Source organism: Silene latifolia, unplaced genomic scaffold (assembly GCF_048544455.1).
Source record: "Silene latifolia isolate original U9 population unplaced genomic scaffold, ASM4854445v1 chrun_scaffold_16, whole genome shotgun sequence".
Taxonomy (NCBI): Eukaryota; Viridiplantae; Streptophyta; class Magnoliopsida; order Caryophyllales; family Caryophyllaceae; genus Silene; species Silene latifolia.
This window is the reverse complement of record NW_027413123.1, coordinates 9,687,188-9,710,400: the sequence shown is the minus strand read 5'-3', so window position 1 is coordinate 9,710,400 and position 23,213 is coordinate 9,687,188.

Genomic DNA, 23,213 nt, shown 5'->3' with positions numbered 1-23,213 from the left:
TGGGAGCCGAAGACACGTTCTTATCATCTCCATTTACGGGTTTTGACGAGGTATTTGCTACTACGACTAGTTTATAATTGCCGTATATATACTAATTAATTAAATTTATTATTTAAAGTAGTGAATGTATATATACTAATTAATTAAAAATGTGAAGGTAGTTTGCAAGAAGCCTTATGTTCTTTACTACCAAACCTCTACAGTGGCATCGGGCAGAATTGCTGTTGCTAGGGGAGTTGAGGTTGAAGGCATTGCCCCTCGTGAGGGATGGAGGGAAGTGGAAGTGACCGAGTTATATCTGGAGAAGTATGGTATTCTAATAGTACCATGTAGTGAAAATTGGCTTTTGCAAGATGTCGTGGGTTCTTTTGTGCAATGGCCTGAAGAATGCATTACTGTTGACATCTCCGGGGTAGTTATGCTAAAGCGAACGCATTTTATATAATGAACGCCTTTAAATTTATTAGGGTAACCTTATCTGACATATAGCAAGTATTTGGATTTTTACATTTTTTGGAGTTACTCGAAGCCATTATGGCTGAAATTAGGACTACTACGTCAACACCCAAAGTCACTGATTCGACTGCCTCTCCACCCAAAATTCAAGAGGTAGTGATAATTTGAAAAATAGATTGTGAGTTTTTCCTTTTTTTTTGGTTATTTAAATTATATATGACGTCTCGTGTAATGTATATTTTTTTTTTCTAAATTGTAGACCGGGGTTAAATCTACTCTTGCTGCACACAACGTTGGTCTTCCTCTTAAAGCTAAATATCAGACCGATGATTATAAGCAAAAATTGAGTACTCCAGCGTTTGTAGCTTTGCACTAGCTGGCTGAAAGGAAGCTAGCTGTCGGGGAAGTACTCATGATTGACACCGAAGAGGATGTTATGGGTTTTGGTTTCACTATTTATATGGATGGGGAATCACTGTGTCAGTTTCTCGACCTTGATGAGTTAGATGCTATGCACATTGGAATTTGGATGAAGTAAGTTTTTTAATTAAAACTTGGCATTTGGTTTTACGAATAGTGATGTTTATTTAAATCATCAATAAAAATAACATTCTTCGTTCCATTTGACGTAATAGGTACCTGTGTACACACATGGCTTAGAGGAACTATGTTTCTCATGACTACAGATTCGTGTCACTTGAATCATACAAAGAGTACAACGAGAGAATTGCTGAACGGTTGATGACGCCCAAAAGCCTATGGTTTGCCCCATACAATGAGAATCGGTATGTATAGTAGTTTATTATAATGAATTACGATTCTATTCATTTATTAACACGCTTACATGCATGCAATGTATATGAACTAACTGTTCAATTTTCAATATTTCATAGCAAGCATTGGCTGCTAACGGCAATCAGTGTGCAAAAAGGCATAGTGTAATGGATTGACTCTTGCGGACATAGTCCCACTGAGAGATTTGCAAAGATGATGACAGAGTAAGTTTACAACCTTACATTATAATGTCAATTGTTATTGTATGACCTTTGAAGACTAGGATCCTTTTAATGTCCCATCAGTATTACTGAGCCAAATGCTAATTATAATTTCCTGTATATATTTATGAATTAGTGTGTTTCAAACAATTGGAGCATCAAGTCCAACTTTTGTCACAATAAAAGTAAGTGTATTCTTAATAATTACTCCTATCATTTAATTTATGTTTATGCCAGAGGTTGATCTAATTTAGCTTATTTGTATGTGATTTTTATAATAGTCTCCTGTACAACAACCAGGCAGCAACGACTGCGCCTCTTTCTGTTGTCGGTATGTAGGAGATTATCACCCGAAAGTATATCGACATACCCTCACCGGTTTGTGTGTTTTAATAACTATTTCAAACGTAACTTGGGTTTAATTCTGTGTAATATTTCACTTATTCTGTCTATTTTGATTTAAGTATATTTTGATTTGTAGTTCCCACCTTCAATCAACAACAAAGACCCAACCTATTCGAAGGAAGACCTCGCCGACATGAGAAATAAGTGGGCCACTTATTTTCTTTCATTACCGCAGTGTTAATAGTTCGCTCATTATGAATGTGTGTATATAGAGCCATGTGTATTTAGTTTTGGTCACCCTGTTTATAATATTTTAATGCTGGGTTGAATAGATCAATCTGTGTAATATTCTGTTGTTGCAGGATTGAAATTTTACAATGCTTGCAAATTTCTTTGAAATGCTATGTAGCATTTCAAAGGAACTCTTCTTCGCAAAAATTAGCATTTCAAAGACTGTTTCTTTGAACCTCGCTAAAACAATTTTTTTTAAAAAATATTTATAAATTCGATCACGGTTAAAAATAAAACCGTTGTCAATAAATCTATTGAAAACGGTCGCATTTAAATAGAAACCCGTTGACATATTCATCCATAAAATAACGGTTTAAAAATCACAAACCGTTGTCAAATTCATGACATTTGAAACGGTTTAATAAGCATAAACCGTTATCATATTTACTATTTTATAACGCTTGTGTTTCAGTAAAACCGTTGTTATAGGTTTCCGTAGAGCATTCAGACTAATACTACCACGGTTTCAATATTATAGACAACGGTTTTTGAACCGTTCTTAATATTGTATTACGGTTATCTGAACCCGTTATTTACATTTCATAACAGTTCTGCCTTTTAAACAACCGTGGTCATGAAATAACAACGGTCGATGTAATAACGGTTCCGTATTTTGTATTGCAACGGTTCATCACCTTATCTAACCGTTGAGCACCGATTATTTGGCGTAGTGATGGCAGCTGGTGGCTGGCCTGTAATTTGAACCTCTTGCTTGGAAAAGTTGGACAGATTGGGACTATGGCCTGCTTGTGATTTGTTGAGTTCTGATCAAGGCTAGGCTGGTCGAAGCTTAGTCCAGAAATGGCATTGCCCTAGTCTGTGGCTCCTGCTGGAGCCTCCCCAGGTTGAAAAGGGCTTAACCTCAAGCATGTGTCCTCCTCCCCTTCTGAATCCTCATAAAATGGGTTAAGATCTCTCCCATTCAAAGTTCCATTGACTTCATAATCTCCTGGTAGATCGACCTAGTAAGAATTTGGCCCAATTGTCTCTATGATCTCAAATAGACCATCAGCTCTTGGCATCAGTTTGTTCCCTCTCTTTGCCGGAAACCTTTCCTTCCTAAGATGAACCCAGACTAAATCCCCTGGTTCAAACTATTTCTTCTTCTTAGGGGCATTAGACTGTTTCCGGTAACTCTCATTTGCCATTTCAATCTGCTTCCTTACTGACTCATGTAACTTCAGCAGTTGCTCAGCTGTCTTCTTGGCATTTAGGTTCAGTTCTTCCCTTTGTACAGAAGACAAGTCTAAGGGCATAATTGGATTAACCCCAAATACTACCTCAAAGGGACTGTGACCAGTAGCGGCAAAGGTGTAGATACCTCATTTCTACACCTCCCGCCAACAACCTAGTGATGATTGGACCGCATGTTTCATATGCGGAACGATTTATGACAGTCCGTAAGTTCGTCGTCAAGTGATAGCTCAAACACTCGAGTCAACCCTTGGGTCGTCATCTACGTACCGATATGGTCGCATTGACAGTAATTATAGTTCATTTGGAGTCCGGGTCAAAAACCACTTCATTTTCTAAAAACCGTTTAAATGCCGAGTCGGAATATTTCGGAATGTTCTAGAATTCTCTAGATATTTATTCCTAATTAAAATTAATATTTTCAGTAAATATCTACCGTAATATTGTGTTCCATGGAATAAGGAAGTGTGAATCTACTGAAATTCTATAATAAAACACGGAAATCTTTTTTGCCGAGGAGAAAACCGCTGGAGAAAAGACGCAGCAAATGCTGCGCCTCTTCGAAGAAACGCAGTTGTTGCTGCGCCTCTTCTCCAGTCCTCTTTTCGCATTCTCCAGAATATTTTCGAGATTTGTTTCTAAATCCGTGTCATTCCAAAACTCTTCCATATGTTTAGTATAAATAGAGGCCTTTGGCCTCCATATTTGGCACGCAAGTGTTCCACCCTTTTTCTCTCTCTCTTTGCATTCTAGACTACGCTATTGCCCTTCGACGCCTACATCCTTGATCAATCGACCACGTAAGCTCAGATCATTTTGAGTCCTAGTCACGTTACATAGATCGACCAACTTGACCAACTCCACCTTTAATCAACCTAATCAATCTACTAAATCCTCTAATGAGGACACTATCCACGCATATTCGAGTCGAGCAATCACTAAACGATAACTTTAGTCAATCTCGTTTCGTCAAACATATAAGTCTGAGGGTTTAAATCTTATTTTATTATTGTACTTTTATTTTGTATCAATTAATGTAAATCTATATCAAGAGCACGTTCGAAAAGCGATTTAAAATCCATCTATTAAAGCCGTTTTTACGAAACAGCAGAGGTTAGATGTCAAGAAGAAACGCAGCAGCAGCTGCGCCTTCAGTAAGGATCGCAGCCTTGTTGCACCTCTTCCAGAGGCTGCCTGCTGCTCCTGCTCTTCTTCTTCTTCTTCCTCGACTTCCTGCAAATTTCCGCCTTTTCTTATTCTTTCATTTTCCTTAATTCTCTTTGTTATTTCAGTATAAAAATCATATTTTAACAACTCCCTTTTAATTACAATGCTTAATTCGTCCTTAATCCTGAGTAATTCAATACTTGCGAGTTTTCACCGTTCTAATTCAAATTGATTCTTCGGGGTTTCGACTTGTTCATGTTGAGGATCTGGAGTCCCAATTTGATACATAAGTTTTTTCCGAATCTTATTTGTCCAGTTTCGTCTTAATCTAACCTCAAGTTTCGCCTTTTTGTATTTCCGACACGAGTTCATCGTATAATCATAATTATGTAAACCGCTGTAATTTCTCATTTTAATTCGTTTTATGACTTGCCCATATACATATGATCGGTTAAAACACTTCAATTCGAGTCTAATATCGATAATCCATCTTAAATCTACCAACGAACAATAATATTGTTGCGATCGTGACTTCACAGCCAGAACCCAGCTCGAGAACAGACGCATGTAGTGTTGCACCTCTTCCAGAGGACGCAGTAGATGTTGCGCCTGTTCTGGGTTGGTTTCTGCCTTTGAACTCTTTCTCGCTTTGACGTAGCTCCTAATTACGATTTAAATCAACTATTATTCATATTATCACCTCTAATCTAACATATTTTCATATTTTAATTCTAATTTTATTTTCCTTTTATTTTATTTTTCGAAATCCCGTCTTTGAGCGTGCTTTTGACGTACATCAAATAAAGCATGTAACTTTTGTAATTGTAATTATTGTAATTCATTTATTGTAATTATTATTATGTATGATTTAATTGTATGGCATTCACATGTATTGAATCTAACATTTAGTTCGATCAAATTGTTTGCTAAAACACGTGTTAACCGACATAGTGTAATTTCACATGCTAGGATTAATCCATGTTTGTTGCATTGCATGCATTACATCGACGACATATCAAATATGAACGACTTCCCTAATCATTGGTAGAGGCCGCTATCGAGGCGGGCGGGATTAGGTTTTCGAATCAAAGAACTTCCTGATACGTACCCTCACCTCTTACTCCACTTATCTCTGGACATCCGTGTCCATTGGCATCTCGAGAGTCATTCTAGACATAGAATGCTAAGGGTAACGAGTTCTTAGTGTTCATGTCATTACTTAGTGTCTTGACATGGCACAAGGTATTCGACCGGTTTTCAATTTTCCACAATAAATTGGTGGCGACTCCACAAATGCAGGCTTATTCAACCTTTCACCGGTTTCAATGCCTCACAAATCGGTAAAGGCCAATGACGTGCTTTGGCAAACCAAGGTTCCGTGGGAGAAGTGCCGCCGCCTCAAAACCACAACGCGCGGGTAGCCCTATCCATAGTTTGGCTACTCCGCTAGGGATGATACACTTACATGTTACCCAGGGTGAAACTTAAACAAGGTTAGGAATAGTTTATACGAGACAGTTGTCGATTTTCATTACTCGACCTTCTTAGGTCGTTTAATTTGGTCTTCCTAGGCCCTAAACCAACCCATTCGACCAATCGTCCAGTCCGGACGGTCCAAATTCCTATCTGGGCCTAAAGATGGATAGCGATTGACGTCAACCATACTGCGGTACATACTCATGTTTGTATCAAGAGCTTTCACTACTCGAGGAAATGGACTAGGAACCTACCTTACTCATGTTTGGCACAGACCTCTCCACAGACCAGGGTTTGATTGCTTGGTAAGGCAACCCACCTTTTTAAGCCAAAACCCTTTAAATGCACTCAGCATACCGTTATAATGCCTATATGTATGTTTGTATCATATACTTGATCACCATTTGTAAACAAAACCATGATGAATTTTGTAAAATAAAATCCATTTCAAAATATAAACATTTTCAAAAAATGGCCTAAAACAGCGTAGAATAAGCCGAAACTCTAACCAAATGTCGAGTCTAACTTTGGGCCTCAAACCCATTTTAAAACTCACTTCGAGTCAGAACTCCTACAACTACACTATAGTTGTCTAGGATAAACATTTCAAAATTTGTCATTTTCAAATCCCACTCGACACAGTGGCACATACCCACTTCACGAGTCGAGTCTGTTTTTGAGTAAGTGTGCAAAAATGGTCGATCGTGTTTTGATTCGTTGCCGATTTCTTATCCTCAATCCAAAATGGTGGGAAATAGTCATGGAAGCGTTAATGGTCAACCCGGACAGCCCGCAAATGGTAATGATCAAATCCTAGCTGCACTCCTTTGTCTTTAGATAAGCCAAGACCAAGCTTATGCTCGCCTTAATGCTATCGAAGGCCGTATTGTCGCTGTAGAAGCTAGACTTCCTCCTGTAGAGGGTCCCATTCCCGACGTGCTAATACACGATAATCCTCCACCCTTTGAACAACCAGAAGTCAATCTTCCACCAGGTCCTACTGAAGCTGAAAAGCGACTCTAATATTTGGAGGAGCAACTAATGTATCTCAAGGGAGATGACATCTATAGGGAAAACAGTCGCAAATATGAGGCAGTAAATGCTCAACTGCCAATTAACTTCAACATGACTGACATCCTGAAGTTTAAGTGGCATGGAAACCCTTTGAACCATATTCGTGCATTCAAAGATTACATGTCTATCAAAGGCATTAAGCCAGAGATGTTCTTAAGGATCCTTCCTTCATCTCTTGATAGTATTCCTAAGCAATGGTTCTACTCCTTGGATCACAAAAAAATTGCTATGTGGGACAATGCCGCAATTGAGTTCACCAAACAGTACGGAGATAATGCTGAAATTCAAGTCAATATGCGCACTCTAGAGGTTCTTACCCAAAATGAGAAAGAAGGTTTCACCGACTTCCTAAGTAGGTGGAGAAAGACTACCACGCAACTCGTCGAACGCCCAGACAAAGCTACTCTTTTTGAAAACTTTGTGGACAATTTAAGGCCAATCTAAGCGAACCATCTAAGGTACCAAAACATAGAGTCTTTCAAAGATTTAACTTTGCTAGGAACAAGAATTAAAGATGACATCCGTAAAGGACTCTTGTCCAAAACGGTAGGTCGCGGATATCAGTGCACAACGAGTCGTTCTTATGGCTCTACTAACAAGACCGACGAGGTCAACCTTGTCGAATCGTCTACTAAGAAGAATAACCCGCAGAGAAAGTTCACCAACGTTGGTGACTCGTACTCCAATGCTCTAAAAAGATTTATGAAACAAGGCAAACTCCAACCCATAGGACCTACACTTGACCCAGAGAAGAAGTCTAGGTTCTGGAATGAGAATGCCTACTGCGAGTACCATAGAGGCAAAGGGCATGATGCAGAGAATTGCTTCAAATTGAAGCATGCCATTCAGGATATGATTGAAGATAAGCGCTTGCCTATACCTCCTGCAAGCAAGCCTAGCAATACTCAGAATCCTCTTGGAATTCTGATGATCACAAATGACGAATCCACCTTGGATTGTTCACACCTCATTTCTCCAGCTGAAGATGAGGTCAATGCACTAGAAAATGAGGAGAGTTATTCCACCATCTCCCCTATTATCGCTGATTTTGTCGCATATGCAAAGGGTGTAAGTAGACAAGTTTCAGAGCTAGAAGCTACAGTGGCATCCCTACGCAATCCAGACACTTTACCTAGGGGAGACATGCCACTAGTTCCAATCTTATTTCAAGAATCCACAATGTAAGAAGTGATCGCAGTGACCGACAATCTAGTCGAGCAAATAATCAGCCTAGAGGCTGAAATCATAAGCTTGAGAGAGCTCAGTATCGTCAATGGAATATGGGCGGATGACGATGAAGATGTTTACTTAAAAGAACATCTTCTATTTAAGGCTAGTGCAGATCAAGAAGTAGACCACCTTACTCGCTCGAGATCTCTATATCCAAATGTCACTCAAGGACAAATGAGTGGTCCAGTTGCTAATGGTCCAACTACTAACACCAATGTCATCACACCAAACGATGGCAAAGATACATCTACTGACCATTTATTGAAGCAACTTCAAAAGACAAAGGCTAATCTTTCAGTCTGGAAATTAGTTGCAAGTTCATTTCCTCATCGCCAGGCTTTACTGCAAGCATTGGCTAAATTGAACGTAGCACACGACTCTACACTTAATGACGTCATCAACCTAGTCTTCCAAGACTCAATCAAGCTAAGTAACCCAGTTACTTTCTCAGATGAGGACTTGCCTCCCATTGGCGTCACTCATAACCTCTCCCTATACATCACAGTCACATGCTTGAAGAAATACGTACCAATGACTTTGGTGGATGATGGCTCCGCAGTCAATGTCATACCACTAAAAACATCATACAAATTAGGCATGAAAGGATAAGACTAGACTCCTACTAACCAAGGCATTCGGGCATACGATGGAACGCGGCGTAAAGTATTGGGGCTAATTAACCTTACTGTGTCCACTGGGACAATCGAGCAAAAGGTTAATTTTCATATAGTAGACATCGAGGCATCTATCAATATACTTGTAGGTACGCCCTGGATTCACGCTTCCAAAGCAGTGACATCTACCTTACACCAAAAGATCAAGATCCCTCTAGATGGCAAGGTAGCGACGATCACTTCGTCACCTATCAAGACCGTAATAGAGAAAATGGCAAGCAACCAAGTAGTTACAGATCCAGTGCACGAGCTTGAAGGATTTCAAATCATAAACCTTATAGAGAGCGAGCTGGCTCCCTTGTACTTTAACCCATACTCCAACTTAGTGGTCAACCACATACTCAAATCCCAGGGATACTTCCCACGAATGCCACATAACCTTATTAGAGAGAGTACCTTTACACCTTTTAAGGAAGGTAACTTCCAAAAGATACCACTAGGCTTGAGGTACAAGCCCACGAAGGCCGAAACCTTCGAAATGCTTACTCATGTTCTAAAACGCAAAAGTAAGGGAGTCCAAATGCAACCCTATCTCCCTACACTAAATGAGTACTTCGCCAGGGAAGGGGATTGTGAATATTTTCATGGATTTCCCGAACCTTCGTAGTACAGAGGGAATCAACTAGCTGGAATCGAGGTCTTCCACGATTGCTACTTTATTCCTCCAGAAACGGTTCCTACCGTCAAAACTCGTCAGACACCTTGTCTTGACGAACAGGCTGTTAGCCTTCTATTTGGAGCGGATCGATTCATCAAGGCAGCGCAAGATGAGATCATTACCATGATACTTCACGATGACCATTTCAACCCTACAGCACTGATCACTGACACCAGCTCAAATCAGCAGAAAGGATGGAGAGAGTCGATCAAGTGGACCAATAATCAAGGAAAACTCTTCAAGGTTACTACTGGAGAAGAAGAGATGTTCAAAGGAGAACTCGAAGACGATGAATTCGAGTCAGAGTCGGAATCAGAGTCGGAGTCAGAATCTAAGTCTATAGAAGTCGCTAGAGAGTCTCTTCTTATCGTACTCCTCACCCTTTTGTTTCTCATAGGATAGTATCGCCTAGTAACAGTAGCTTATTGAATATCCCAGCAACTGTCCCTCTACCGCCACTAACTATTGCGCAGTTGGCTTCTTCGTTTCAGCTATTTTCAAACATTAATATGTATAAATCCGATTATGCTTACTCCTTGTGTTTTTCATAATGCAATTCTGTTTACGATGATAATGAGGCTGATCCTGACCCAGACTTAATCGAATTATCTCCCTATATAACTAAAGAAATACTAGAAGAGGGGGAAGGGGCACCAGTTATAGAAAACACCGAACCTATCAACGTAGGAACGGAATTAGAACCCCAAGAACTTAGGATATGGACGACCCTAGACCCAACTGAAAGGGCCAATTTCATCGACATCCTACACGAGTTCAAAGACGTCTTCGCTTGGTCTTACAAGGACATGCCAGGGATCGACAGGGATATTGCAGAACATCGCATTCCAATTAAGCCAGGTTTCAAACCTGTAAAATAGAAGCTTCGTCGGATGAGGACAGAGTGGGCTCTTAAGATTAAAGAAGAAGTCGATAAGCAATTAAAAGCCGGATTCATCAAAGTTTCCGAGTATTCAGACTGGGTGGCTAATATAGTCCTCGTGCCCAAAAAGGATGGGTGAATCCGGGTTTGTGCTGATTTTAGAGACTTGAACAAAGCGAGTCCTAAAGACGACTTCCCTCTATCACACATCGATATATTGGTAGATAATACAGCAGATCACGCGTTGTTATCCTTCATGGACGAATGTGCAGGGTATAACCAAACCAAAATGGCCGAAGAAGATATGCACAAAGACAGCCTTCATCATTCAGTGGGGCACATACTGCTATACAGTTATGCCATTCAGGCTAATCAATGATGGGGCTACGTACCAACGCACTGCGACTACTTTGCTACATGACATGATGCATAAAGAGGTGGAGGTGTACGTGGACAGTATGATCATCAAATCTAAGGATAGAAAAGCGCACATCGCTAACCTTCGCAAATTCTTCCTCATATTGCGCAAATACAACATGAGGCTCAACCCTCAGAAATGTGCATTCAGAGTAACGTCAGGCAAGCTTCTAGGATACGTTGTTAGCCAGAGGGGGATAAAAATTGATCCATCCAAGATAAAGGCCTTAATTGAGATGCCACAACCCCAAACAGAAAAAGAGGTTGGAGGATTCCTGGGCAAAGTGCAGTACATAAGTTGATTCATATCGAAATTAACTATGATCTGCGAACCTATCTTCAAAAAGCTCAAAAAACCGGACCATACCATGTGGGACGTTGACTGTCAAAAGGCATTTTACAGGATAAAGGAGATATTGGCCAAGCCACTAGTGCTAATGCCTCCCCAACAAGATCAACCTCTTGGTTTATATCTCACAGTTACCGAAATAGCCATGGGGACTATGCTCGCACAGACTATTGGAAAAGAAGAAAGAGCTATCTACTACCTTAGTAAGAAGTTCATAGAGTAGAAAGTAAGTATACACCTCTCGAGAAGACATGCCTCGCTCTTGTGTGGGCAACAAAGAAGCTACGACATTACATGCTTAGCTACTCGGTCAAAGTGTATTCTAAAATGGATCCCGTCAAATACCTATCCGAGAAACCCGTCCTCAATGGATGCTTGGCAAGATGGACCTTAGGGCTCTCAGAGTTCGATCTCAAATACGTACCTTTGAAAGTCATAAAGGGACGCGTCGTGGCTGAATTCGTCACAGACAATCCTATCAACGATACGCAAGAAATAAACATGTGCTCGTTTCCAGATGAGGATATTTTACAAACCAGTACGGATTCTTGGGATCTTTACTATGATGGGGCATCCAATTTGAGAGGAATTGGAATAAGAGTGTCGCTCATTTCTCATGAAGGCAAGCATACACCACTTTCTGTCAAACTCGACTTCGAGGTGACAAATAATGCAGCAGAGTATGAAGCTTGCCTCATTGGTCTGCAAGCAGCAGTGAGTTTAGGCATCAAGAATCTTCGAGTTCACGGAGACTCGTCTTTAATCATTAACCAAATCACTGGATCCTGGAAAATCCGAAGTGAAAGTCTAGCACCCTATCGGGCTAGGATAGATCAGATTGCTCAATTCTTCGATCAGGTTACTTATTTACACCTGCCTCACGAAGAAAATTAGTTTGCGGACGCTCTTGCAAAACTCGCATCCTTGATTAATATGCCAGACAACATGGTTGAAATGCCTTTTTTTTGAACGACGGTTAGAGCCAGCCTATATACACTTCCTTACAGATGAAGAGGAAACCCGGCGGAACCGTAGTTCCAGGCCATTCTAAATTTCAAGCTTAATGGTACATATTCACCAGATATGGATAAGAGGACACAACACGCCATACGCCTACTTGCCTCTCAATACCTCCTCATGCAGGGAGAGTTATACAAAAGAAAACCACTTGGTGTCATCTTGCGTTGCCTTGGATTATTCACAGGCACAGAAAGTAATGGAAGAAGTTCACGATGGATAATGCGGGTCCTCGCATGAGTGGACCTATGATGGAAATGAAAATTACGCGTCTAGGGTATTACTGGACGACAATGGAGTCAGGTTGCATCAAATACGTCAGGCATTGTCATAATTGCCAGATCTTCGGGAATGTGCAACATGTTCCTCCCTCAATGCTATATACCATGACATCTCCTTGGCCGTTTTCTTCTTGGGGAATAGACATCATCGGGAAAATCACTCCAGCTGGGCCAGGAGGTCATTATTGCATTTTAGTAGCTATCGACTATTTTACTAAATGGGTCGAGGCAACATCTTACATTAGCCTTACAGCCAAACATGTGGCAAAGTTCAAACAAACCAATATCATTTGTCGATATGGTTGCCCACATGAAATCATCAGTGACAACTGGTCACATTTTCAGGCCGAAGCTGAACAATTGATAGCCAAATATAAGATCAAGCATCACCATTCCTCGCCATATAGACCTCAAACTAATGGCGCGGTAGAGGCACCTAACAAAAATGTCGTCACGATCCTCAAGAAAATGATCGACAATTATCGCGATTGGCCTAGCAAAATACCCTTTGAATTATGGGGATATCGCACGTCAGTTAGGACGCCCACATAGGCTACTCCTTTCTATTTGACTTACGGCATGGAAACTGTACAACCAGTAGAGCTAGATATCCATCCTTACGCAATTTACTCGAAAGTCAAATTCCACAAGCTGAATGGAATTGAGATAGGTATGATGAACTCGTCCTCTTGGACGAACGGAGGCTACACGCATTACATAATGTGCAGACATATCAGGCACGTATCAAACGAGCCTTTAATAAACGAGTCAAACCCAGAAATATTAAGGAAGAGGATTTAGTAATCAAGTCAGTAAGAGCTCTCTTACCTGTTGATCCATGGGGAAAATTTAAACCTAATTGGGCAGTGTTGGAGTATGTGTCCTCAACAATAGTGGGATCACATTATTAAACTCATGATAAGAATACGTAAAGGGATGATTCATTTTTATACGTCAACTGATCAACATTAATCGGTAATGATTGGGTTACTAGAGTTTGACATTACTGTCATTTGACGGTGGTGATCAGTTGATCCCTTAAGGTCACACGTAAAGGACAATTCCCTTAATAGATAAATTAATTAATTGTATAATGATATAGATTAATTAATTCCTTAAAAATGAACAATTTACATATGTGAGTAAGAATATGAATCATGTTGTATTCGATTATATGAGATTCGTTTTAGTAATTAAGATGTTATATTACTAAAACTTTGTTTTATGAAACAATTAAATTAAGAATGAACGGTTATTTATAATTGCAATATGTTATAGATTATATTAACGTGGATCATTTTATATACTTGTAATTGTGAATTACTAGTCAATTGTTGTATATAATTAAATTAATATTTAATGATATTTAATCGTTAAATATGCATTAATATTATTAATAACATGTTACATGTCACATGTCACACATTATATGACAACATTGACAAATTGACAAAAATAAAATGGTCTCCATTTTAAACTAGGGGCACCGGTTTTATGGGGTAGTTTTTGGGTGAAATGGTTAAGATTGTTTTTAGTGCTAAACAAAACATTACCTTCAAAACCTAAACTACACCCTAGCATCTTTGATAAGAACAATTAGAAAAAGGGAAATGGCATGCATTGGGTCCATGACCACTCACCCCCCCACCGGTTTTCCTCGCCTCTATTTGAATAAGAATTGTCCTTATTTTTCATTCTTAATTCTTAGATTATTCACAATTCACTTCTCTCTCTATTCTCTCTAAAATATTTTTAGAAAAATAAATTTTTCAAAAATCTTATTTTAGATTACTAAAGTAGTAATAGAAATAATAATAAGATTAAACTTTAAGGCCACTAATTATATATCTAGTTAATATTATAATTAGTATTAAGGGTTTGTCTTGGTGCAATTGAAAATAGGTTCTCACAATATTGAGATAAGGAGGATCATCCATTTATTTTGAGCTCAAGAACAAGTAAGAAAGGTGTTCTTACTTGTGCCCTTAAAATCCGATTTCTATATTGTAAGAAGCATTCTTCTTATCTTTGTTTTATATTTTGTTATGCATGGTTAATCATCATATTTAATTAATGATTAATTTGATATAAAATTAAAGAGTTTAATTTGAGGGTTAATGAATCCTTTCAACTGGTATCAGAGCTTAGGTTATTGCATGCATAATCGGCTTAGTTTTTCCAACTAAATTAAAACTTGAAATTTGTGATTTATATGATTAAGCCACGAAATTATATTGCATGTTAAGTATTCTGGTCCTAAAATGTATTTACGTCATTTTGATGTTTTATTGTAATTTTTGGCTCATTTTATTGATTTTTAGTAATTTTATTACATTTAAATGTATAAAATGGTAATTAAAATGCTAAAAATAGTTAAACTTTGTTTCTGACCTTGAAATTTTTATATGACCTCACATGAATATTTCACTTATTGTATGTAAAATTTCGTATAAATTTGATTTATTTTGCATGATTTATGATTTTTATGAGATAAAAATGACATAAATGGAGGTAAAATGGTTAAAATTAGTTAAACTTCGAAACAGGCCATGAAATTTTAATATGTTGTCACATGCACATTTCATTCATTGTTTGTAAAATTGTAGATGAAATTGATTAATTTTGCATGATTTATGAATTTTTAGTGTACAAATGACATAAATAGGGACTATTTTAGCATAAATAGCTAAAACAAATTAAATGGCATGAGAACATTTTTTATATCCCACATATCAGATCTAAAGTTAGAACATTGATTAGATTAATCTTCATATGCTTTAGATGTTTTATTAGATAAAACCGATAAATTGCAACTATATTTTTCTCGAAATAAATTCAAAATTTTTAACCTTGATTTTTGACATTATGAGTGTCATGGAATTATTCCAGAATGTTCAAAAATTTAAAATTCAAATTTTGAAATTATATTAATTTAATTTGGATTTATTCATAAAAGGTTATGATATTAAGGTAAAAAAATGAGCATAATTGATAAATCAAGTTGAATTATCATCAAAAATTGAGTAATGACTAAATGTTTTAGTCCTAAAAGGTTATGATAATTAACTTGGACTAAAATTAGATTTGATTATTATTTTGTGTAATTTTAATAAGTTAAAATTGCGAATATCCATAAAACCGGATTATATATACGATATAAGTTTAATAGGGCGATTTGGCACATAACTTGGAATTTTTAGATACATATTATAATGCTGAATATTTCATTGATGAATGTCATATTTTGTTTATATAATTTGGAATTATGTTATTTTATCTTAGTATGGCCTTAGTTTAATCGATATTACCCGTAATGTAAGGGAATATTGATTCGGTTATAATTTATGTGATCTCCTATCACTTTTATTTTATTTAATTAGATTTCTTTTTACAAATGTATAATAGGAAGTACAATGTACATTTTATTATTTAATTATTTGTAATCCCGGAGTTTTCTAAAGACGGTGCCATTCGAAAAGGAGTTCTCATCAAGACGGTGTTTGTTCTTGGGAGGCGTGTCACGTGAAGATTCAAGGGACCAAAGGAATTGGTTTCCGAATATGTAATAGAATATAAGATTTTCTGTTTTAGGAAAGGCCATACTAGGAAATTTGTTTTCTTTGTTTGCTTGTTTTATGTTTGCATGCATTGTCAAATCGCCATAACTTCACATGCATATTTAATGGTTTTATCGACTATTGTCAATTATAATTATCGTTTATTCATCGACTTAGTTCACTTAAAAGATGATAGATAATAAATCGACAAGACCTCTCACATATTTAAAATAGAGAGTAGCCTTACCAAATAGTAGGACTCCTGAATCCCTTTGATATTTAGGGTAGATTCGGTTCCCTGTGGTACTTTCATTTATCATTGGGTAAGTGGGGTAATAAAACATTATTACACGCGAAATTTGGTTGCACTCAACGGGATATAAAGACTAGTCTTATGTTCCGGGGCTAGAGATGGATTTTATGAAATACATCGACCGAGAATTCTATAGTAGAATCAATTAAAGAGTTAATTCACCAAATTTATGCAAGTATGGGTTGTATCGGTTTCTCGTGCCCATGTTTGTATAAAAATCGATCTCGGAATCATTTATATAATTTAGGTGCGAGGTCATTATATAAATGCATATTTTCTTTAAAACCTTGTTAAAAATGTTTACGAGTAAAGTGATAAATGTTAATTATTTCCTTCATTTCCTTTTTGTAGTCAATTTTGATTAATTTTCAATGACAACTCCGATATCATCCGCCTCTACTAGTGGAACCGCTCCACCTCTCATAAATGATTCTTGGCTCCGATCCTTTATGGATCGATGTAAACTTGAGAAGAATGGGACTAACTTTGCCGATTGGGATGCGCAACTCCGCTAGGCCGCGGAAGGTGATGACAAGCTTCGTTACCTTACCGAAGCCACTCCCGCTACACCTACTACTAAGTCCACCACAGCGGTTAGGGAGGCCTATGAGGCTTACCTAAAGGAATTGGCCGCGATCAAGAATGTCTTGATCATCTCTATGGATGCCGATCTCCAAAGGAGTGCTATTAAGATAGGCACCGCCTATGAGATCTACACCAAGCTTGTGACCATGTTTTCACAAGCTCCTAAGATCATCCAATATGAGGCGGCCTCCGCATTCTTTGAGCTCAACATCAAAGAGGGTCAAAAAGTAAGCCCTCATGTAGTCAAATTGATTGAGCAAGTTGAAACGCTCAAATTGCAAAAGGTTGAAATTCCCGAACAACTCGTTATTGACCGAGTTCTCCATTCCTTAAATCGCATCAAAGCATTTGTAAAGTTTAGGGTAAACTACAATATGCAAAACATGAAAACCTCTATCCATAAATTGCACAACTTGCTTGTACAGGCCGAGAGAGACATGGGTCTCAATGTGAGTACGACCAAGGATGTGCTCAATTTTAATGATAAGAGCAAGGGTAAATTCAATAAAACCGCTAGAAAGGGTAAGAAACCCACTTCCAACAAAGGCAAAGGGAAAGCTATTGTGAATAGCTCATCCAAGCCCAAAAAGGGTGCATCTTCCGAAGATAAGTGCCACTATTATTGTGGTATGGGCCATTGGAAACGTAATTGCCCGAAGTGTCTAGGAGATGTTAAAGCTGGACGTGTGACTCTAGTAGGTAATAAGTTCTCTAATTTATTGTGTTATTGATATAAATCCCAACTTTTGTATTTTGATACAAGTTGTGATTCTCACCCCCTTTAATGTAATTTAGGGCATGTGAGCAAAGTCAAAGCAAGGAGAAGCAAGCTTGAAGAAGATCTTCGACAAAGGGATGCTAGGGTAACCGCCATGGTAGAAGACCTATGGAAGCTTGGCTTTTATTTTGTATTGTCTTCTTAGTTTTATTGTATTTTGACTTGTTGTTTTAGAACTCGCTTTGATTTCCGTGTTGGACATGCAAATTTGTTTTATTTCCATTATGCAAACAATGGTTGTATGAATTTTAATGGCTTGGCTTTCAACCCAAGTCATTCGGTTTATGGATTTTCTTTGTTCTAAAAACTTGTCATTATGCACCTTTCACATCAACAACATAAATTGATTTGACTTAAATTGATCATAAAAGAATTACAATGATTGGATCATTATAATAAGTTCATAAGCCATGAATTTGATTCCCTCTTATGCTTTTATGACTAAATCTCACATAAGTATTATAATTAGTATTAAGGGTTTGTCTTGGTGCAATTGATTTGACTTAAATTGATCATAAAAGAATTACAATGATTGGATCACCTAGTTAATATTATAATTAGTATTAAGGGTTTGTCTTGGTGCAATTGAAATGAGGTTATCACAATATTGAGACAAGGAGGATCATCCATTTATTTTGAGCTCAAGAACAAGTAAGAACATCTTTCTTACTTGTGCCCTTAAAATCCGATTTCCATATTGTAAGAAGCATTCTTCTTATCTTTGTTTTATATTTTGTTATGCATGCATAAGATCATCATATTTAATTAATGAGTCATTAGATATAAAATTAAAGAGTTTAATCTGAGGGTTAATGAATCCTTTCAGGCAGGACCATTTTTAGTCGAGTCCATACTTTCAAGGGGTGCGGTTAAGATCACAGACCTTGACGGGAATGAGTTTTCTTATCCGACTAACCTAGACCAATTGAAATGGTACTACCCTTAGAATAGGATAAAACGCGCCTCGCGTGACACACATGCCGCTCTTGCGACACGAAATAAAAACGGCCCCTGGCCCGCTAAAAAGCTTATGACATTTCGCTCTTGTGTTTTGACATTTTGACATCCTCATATCATCAAATAAATTGAATTTCATTTTCTTAGGAGTAAGTAAAGCACACGCTTATTTTTTTCTAAGTTCATTACAAGCTCTTGCTTCGAACATTTATTCGTTTACATTTTTTCAAACAACGTACAGGGTTTGATTTCATTTTCCTAATGAATACGTAGGCAATCCTTTACAGGATACAACCTGTCATTTCAAGATGTAAATATAAGGACATTTGTATGTTGCATTTGAAATTCGACAAGAATAAATAAAGAAAATTTATAAAAGTTTCATAAATAATAAATCATTTATTCATTACTCCTTAAATAATAGTAATACGTCAAATACATATTAGTTAAAAATGCTGAAAATTAAAATGCTAGGCTAGGATTCTAAAAACCCCGCCATTGATTACAACTCAAATAATAAATAATACTATTAAAAATGACTAAGGCTACTCTTCTATTTTCCCCTTGCCTTTGTCGCCTTTGTTACATTTCTTGTCTCGACCACGAGCGGGACGCTCTTGCGTTATTTCCAACCTAATCACTAACGGTCGTTCTCGCGGTCTAGCTTTCCCATTTTGATCCACCACCATCTTCTGGCAGGAGCATTCTTTGGTTTCTTCGACGGACGGACAACCCGATATCCGGCTTCTTCTTCCTCCTCAGTTAAGTACTTTTGGTTCTCCTTCGCTACTTCGCGGTTCTGATATTCTACGGTATCTTGCTTCCTTAGCTTTTCACACTCCTCGGGAGTGCTAGCTTTCCTCCACTGCAGATATGAGTCAGATACCCATAATGAGCCAACCGGAACGGGTATGAACCACATATTCCTTTGGGCCCAGCGAATTTCCCACTCTCGACAATACTCCGAAGTATGCGCCAAGGCAGTTTGAGGGACGGTGTCTTGCTTCGGGATTTTCTGTTTTAGGCCCACTTGCCTCATCAATCTCTCCGGAAAAGTATCGACCATGAATTCCAAGCCGAGAACGCGAATTGACCGTGTTGGATCCAAAGACGATACTCCAGCCACCGATCTAAGATGCCACCATGGCACAATCCACCTAATCAAGGGCCCACCTTCACTCTTCAATTTATTGTCCCAATAATTGCACTTGAGTGAAGTCCACCATGTATAGCCTCGTTCTCATCACAATTGATCGGGAGCGATATCCTGTCACTTAAACTGGGGCTCGATCAACCGCAGCCTTTCCATTAGCCAGATCTGCAAAAAAGGGGACGAGAGTTAGTATCCAAAACCGGACCAGAAAAAAAAAGAACAAAAATAAAGAAAAAAAAAGAGAAAAAAAGAGAAAAAAAGAAAGAAAACGGCCGAATAGGACAGAAAACGGGTTCTTACCTGTAAAATAATAGGACTCCCAAGATAATGATACTCGCAGTTCGCCTTCCTATTGTCATATCCTAGAATGGTCTCCCCTAGAACTAAGCATGCTAGGCTCCTGCGCAGTTCCATTTGCTCCACTATGCCTACAAATCGAGGGTGTAATACCCCGTATTTTATATAATCAATTAAACGGATATTATTATATATTAATTATTATTATACATTTTATTTTACTAATTATATTGGGTTAATTGTTTAGTCGATAATTACGTTAGGTTATTTTACTTGACACGAGTCGTATCGATCTAAGTTAATTAAGACGGGTTTATATAGAATTCGAATTGTGAGCTAACCCATTGAGTTGGCCCATTAACTGTTCAGCCCAATTAAACCCTAAAGCCCAATTAACCCTAAACCCTAATAACCCTAATAACCCTAACCCTAATTATAACCTAAACACTACCAACCCTTCCCTCACCCGCCTCCCTCACGCCTCCCTTCTTCATCAGCTGAGATCTCAACCTTCACGCAATTCGAGAGAGAGAGAGAGTGTGTGTGTGGTTGTTGACGGCGTAGCAGGGAAGATCTAGGGGCTATTTTCGACGGCTATGGGCAACCCTGGTGGCTGTTATGGCGGCAGGAAAGGTATGGTGCAACCGTCCCTTCTGTTATCTTTTTTTTCTGTCGGATTGTTGGGGGTTGTTTCGTGTCTTATAGAGGTAAGGCTGGTGGTTGTTGACGGGGTAAGGGAAATGGGTGATAAGTGACGAGTGTAGGGGTGGTGGTTAGGGTGGTTTTAGGTGGGGATAGTGGTTGTGAAAGGCGGCATTGACAAGGGGTAGCAAACCGGTTTAAGTAGGGGATTTTCAGACGGGTTTAGATGGGTATGTTTGGGGTGGCGCCACCGTGGACTTGGGGGAGGTCGAAACGGTGGTGCCACTGTGTCGGGGTGCGTGGTTTGGCGGCAAGCATCACGGTGGTGGTTTGGCACGGGTTAGGAAATGGTTGCGGTGGTTGTAGGTTGAGTATTAGAGGTGTTTGGTGAGGCGTGGTGGTGAACCAGGCCAAATGGCGGCGCTGGTTTGACTCGCGGCGGAGTCGACCCCATGGGGGTGGTCGTTGGTGGTCGGGTCGGTGTGGGGGATTGGGTCGGTGGTCGACACGGCCTCGTGGTGGCGCGTGGGTGCGTGTGAGCGCGTGGGAAGGGGGCGGTGTTGATGACGGGTTGCTTTAGTGTTGAAACGGGTTTTTGTCATTGTTTAATCATTAGAATTCGTTAAGTTATCGTATTCTTAATTAATTAATTAATTACCGAGTGCATTAAAGTAATTAAAGACGGGTTTTGAGTCGGGCTACTCGAATTGTTCTATGTTGATTCGGGTCTTCTTAAATCGTTTAATTGTTTAATCTTTTATTTATCATATTAGTTATTCAATTTAATTCCCGAGTCAGTTAAGTAATTCAAGTCGGGTTTTGAGCCGGGTTTGTTAAAATGAAAAAGTTACTATATCGGGAAAGTTTCCATTTTAAGAAATTCTACTTTAGTAACTTCCTATGTTGGGAAGTTGGGTCAAATACTAATCGGGTTATTTAGTTACCAGTTGGGCATAAATTTGGTGTCGGGATTGTATTTCGGGAAAGCTTTTATTTTGGGAAATTTCTATATTTAGTAGTTAGTAATTATAAATATTATAATTGTTTTAGGTGACGGATTCGTGAAGGATCGATAATCAAATTCGTTGCTTTATGTTCTGGACTGCTTGAACTGCTTAATTGGATTTGCTGGCACTTTGAGGTAGGGAAATACACTTGACTTATTATCGTTGTTGTTGAATTGTGTTGACTTGATTCACGGTTGTTGATTTACGTTATGATTCATATATGGGAAGGTGATTAACTGATTTGATCGTATTGAGTATAATATCACAACATCGGGTAACCGGCATGATTTTATGATTTATCAGTTCAATAATATATATATCTTGTGTTGCATTAATTTCTTTTGAGCATTCACATGCATTGGAGATGGAGGATGTGGTGGTGATGTGGTGTGGTGATGATGATGTTGTGATAAGGCCCAAAGTGCGGGTTCTCGCAGACTTGCCCTGGTGTCCTCAACAAGAGCTGGCAGATCGGCTACGGTCGATATATATAGTCTACCGGGATCGGTATGGTCTGGGCGTTCCGGTTATGAGTTATGAGGTCAAGGTTATGAGATATGAGTTGAGATGGAGATGGAGGTGACGGAGGAGCATGCATATCATATTTTTGTTGTTTCACTGTTTTCCCTACTCAACCTCGTGGTTGACCCTGTGTATTCGTGAACACCTGTGATGACCCAAATATTGGCGAGCAGACTTGACAGGTTTAAGAGATAGAACGGGAGCTTGGTGGGCGTGAGACACTGGATCAGAAGACTTAGTAGCTAGATCATCATCTAGAAGACCTTCACTTTTATTTATGTTAGTTCCTTGTAATTTGACGTAAAAGAGGTTTTGTAATAATTAAGTTAAAAATAATTATATAAATTGCCTTGGAGTTTAATTTGTTATTCACTACCTCGAAACCGAGATGGTAACAGTCCGGTTTATTAGGGAATGTCTTGACGAAGGCTCCTTCATAAACCGGGGTGTTACAAAGTGGTATCAGAGCGAACGATCCTCAGGCCTAAACCAATGAGCCCAATGAACCTAGGATGTGTCTAATTAAAATGAACCCCGGGATAGAACTGTTAGGAGCACACTAAGGTAAGGTATGAGTTAGGGGCCCCCTCACACCGAACTGCCCTCTCGCTTGACCCGAAACCCCGAGTGCATATGAGAGAAAGGGTAGAAAAGTTGCTTGAGGTTGCGCATGAAATTCAAATATCGTTGCCGAAATATTAACTGATTGATATATTGATTATTGCATAATCGAGTTGATGTATACCTTGAGACCCATATATTCTAACCATTCTACAGGACAACTCTACGGTAAGTATTTTGTATGAATGATGACGTGATCATATGATGTTGTGGAGATGAGAAATAAATTTTCGGGTTCAGGTTAATAATCAATGAAGTGTTGTGGTAGTCGTGAGCA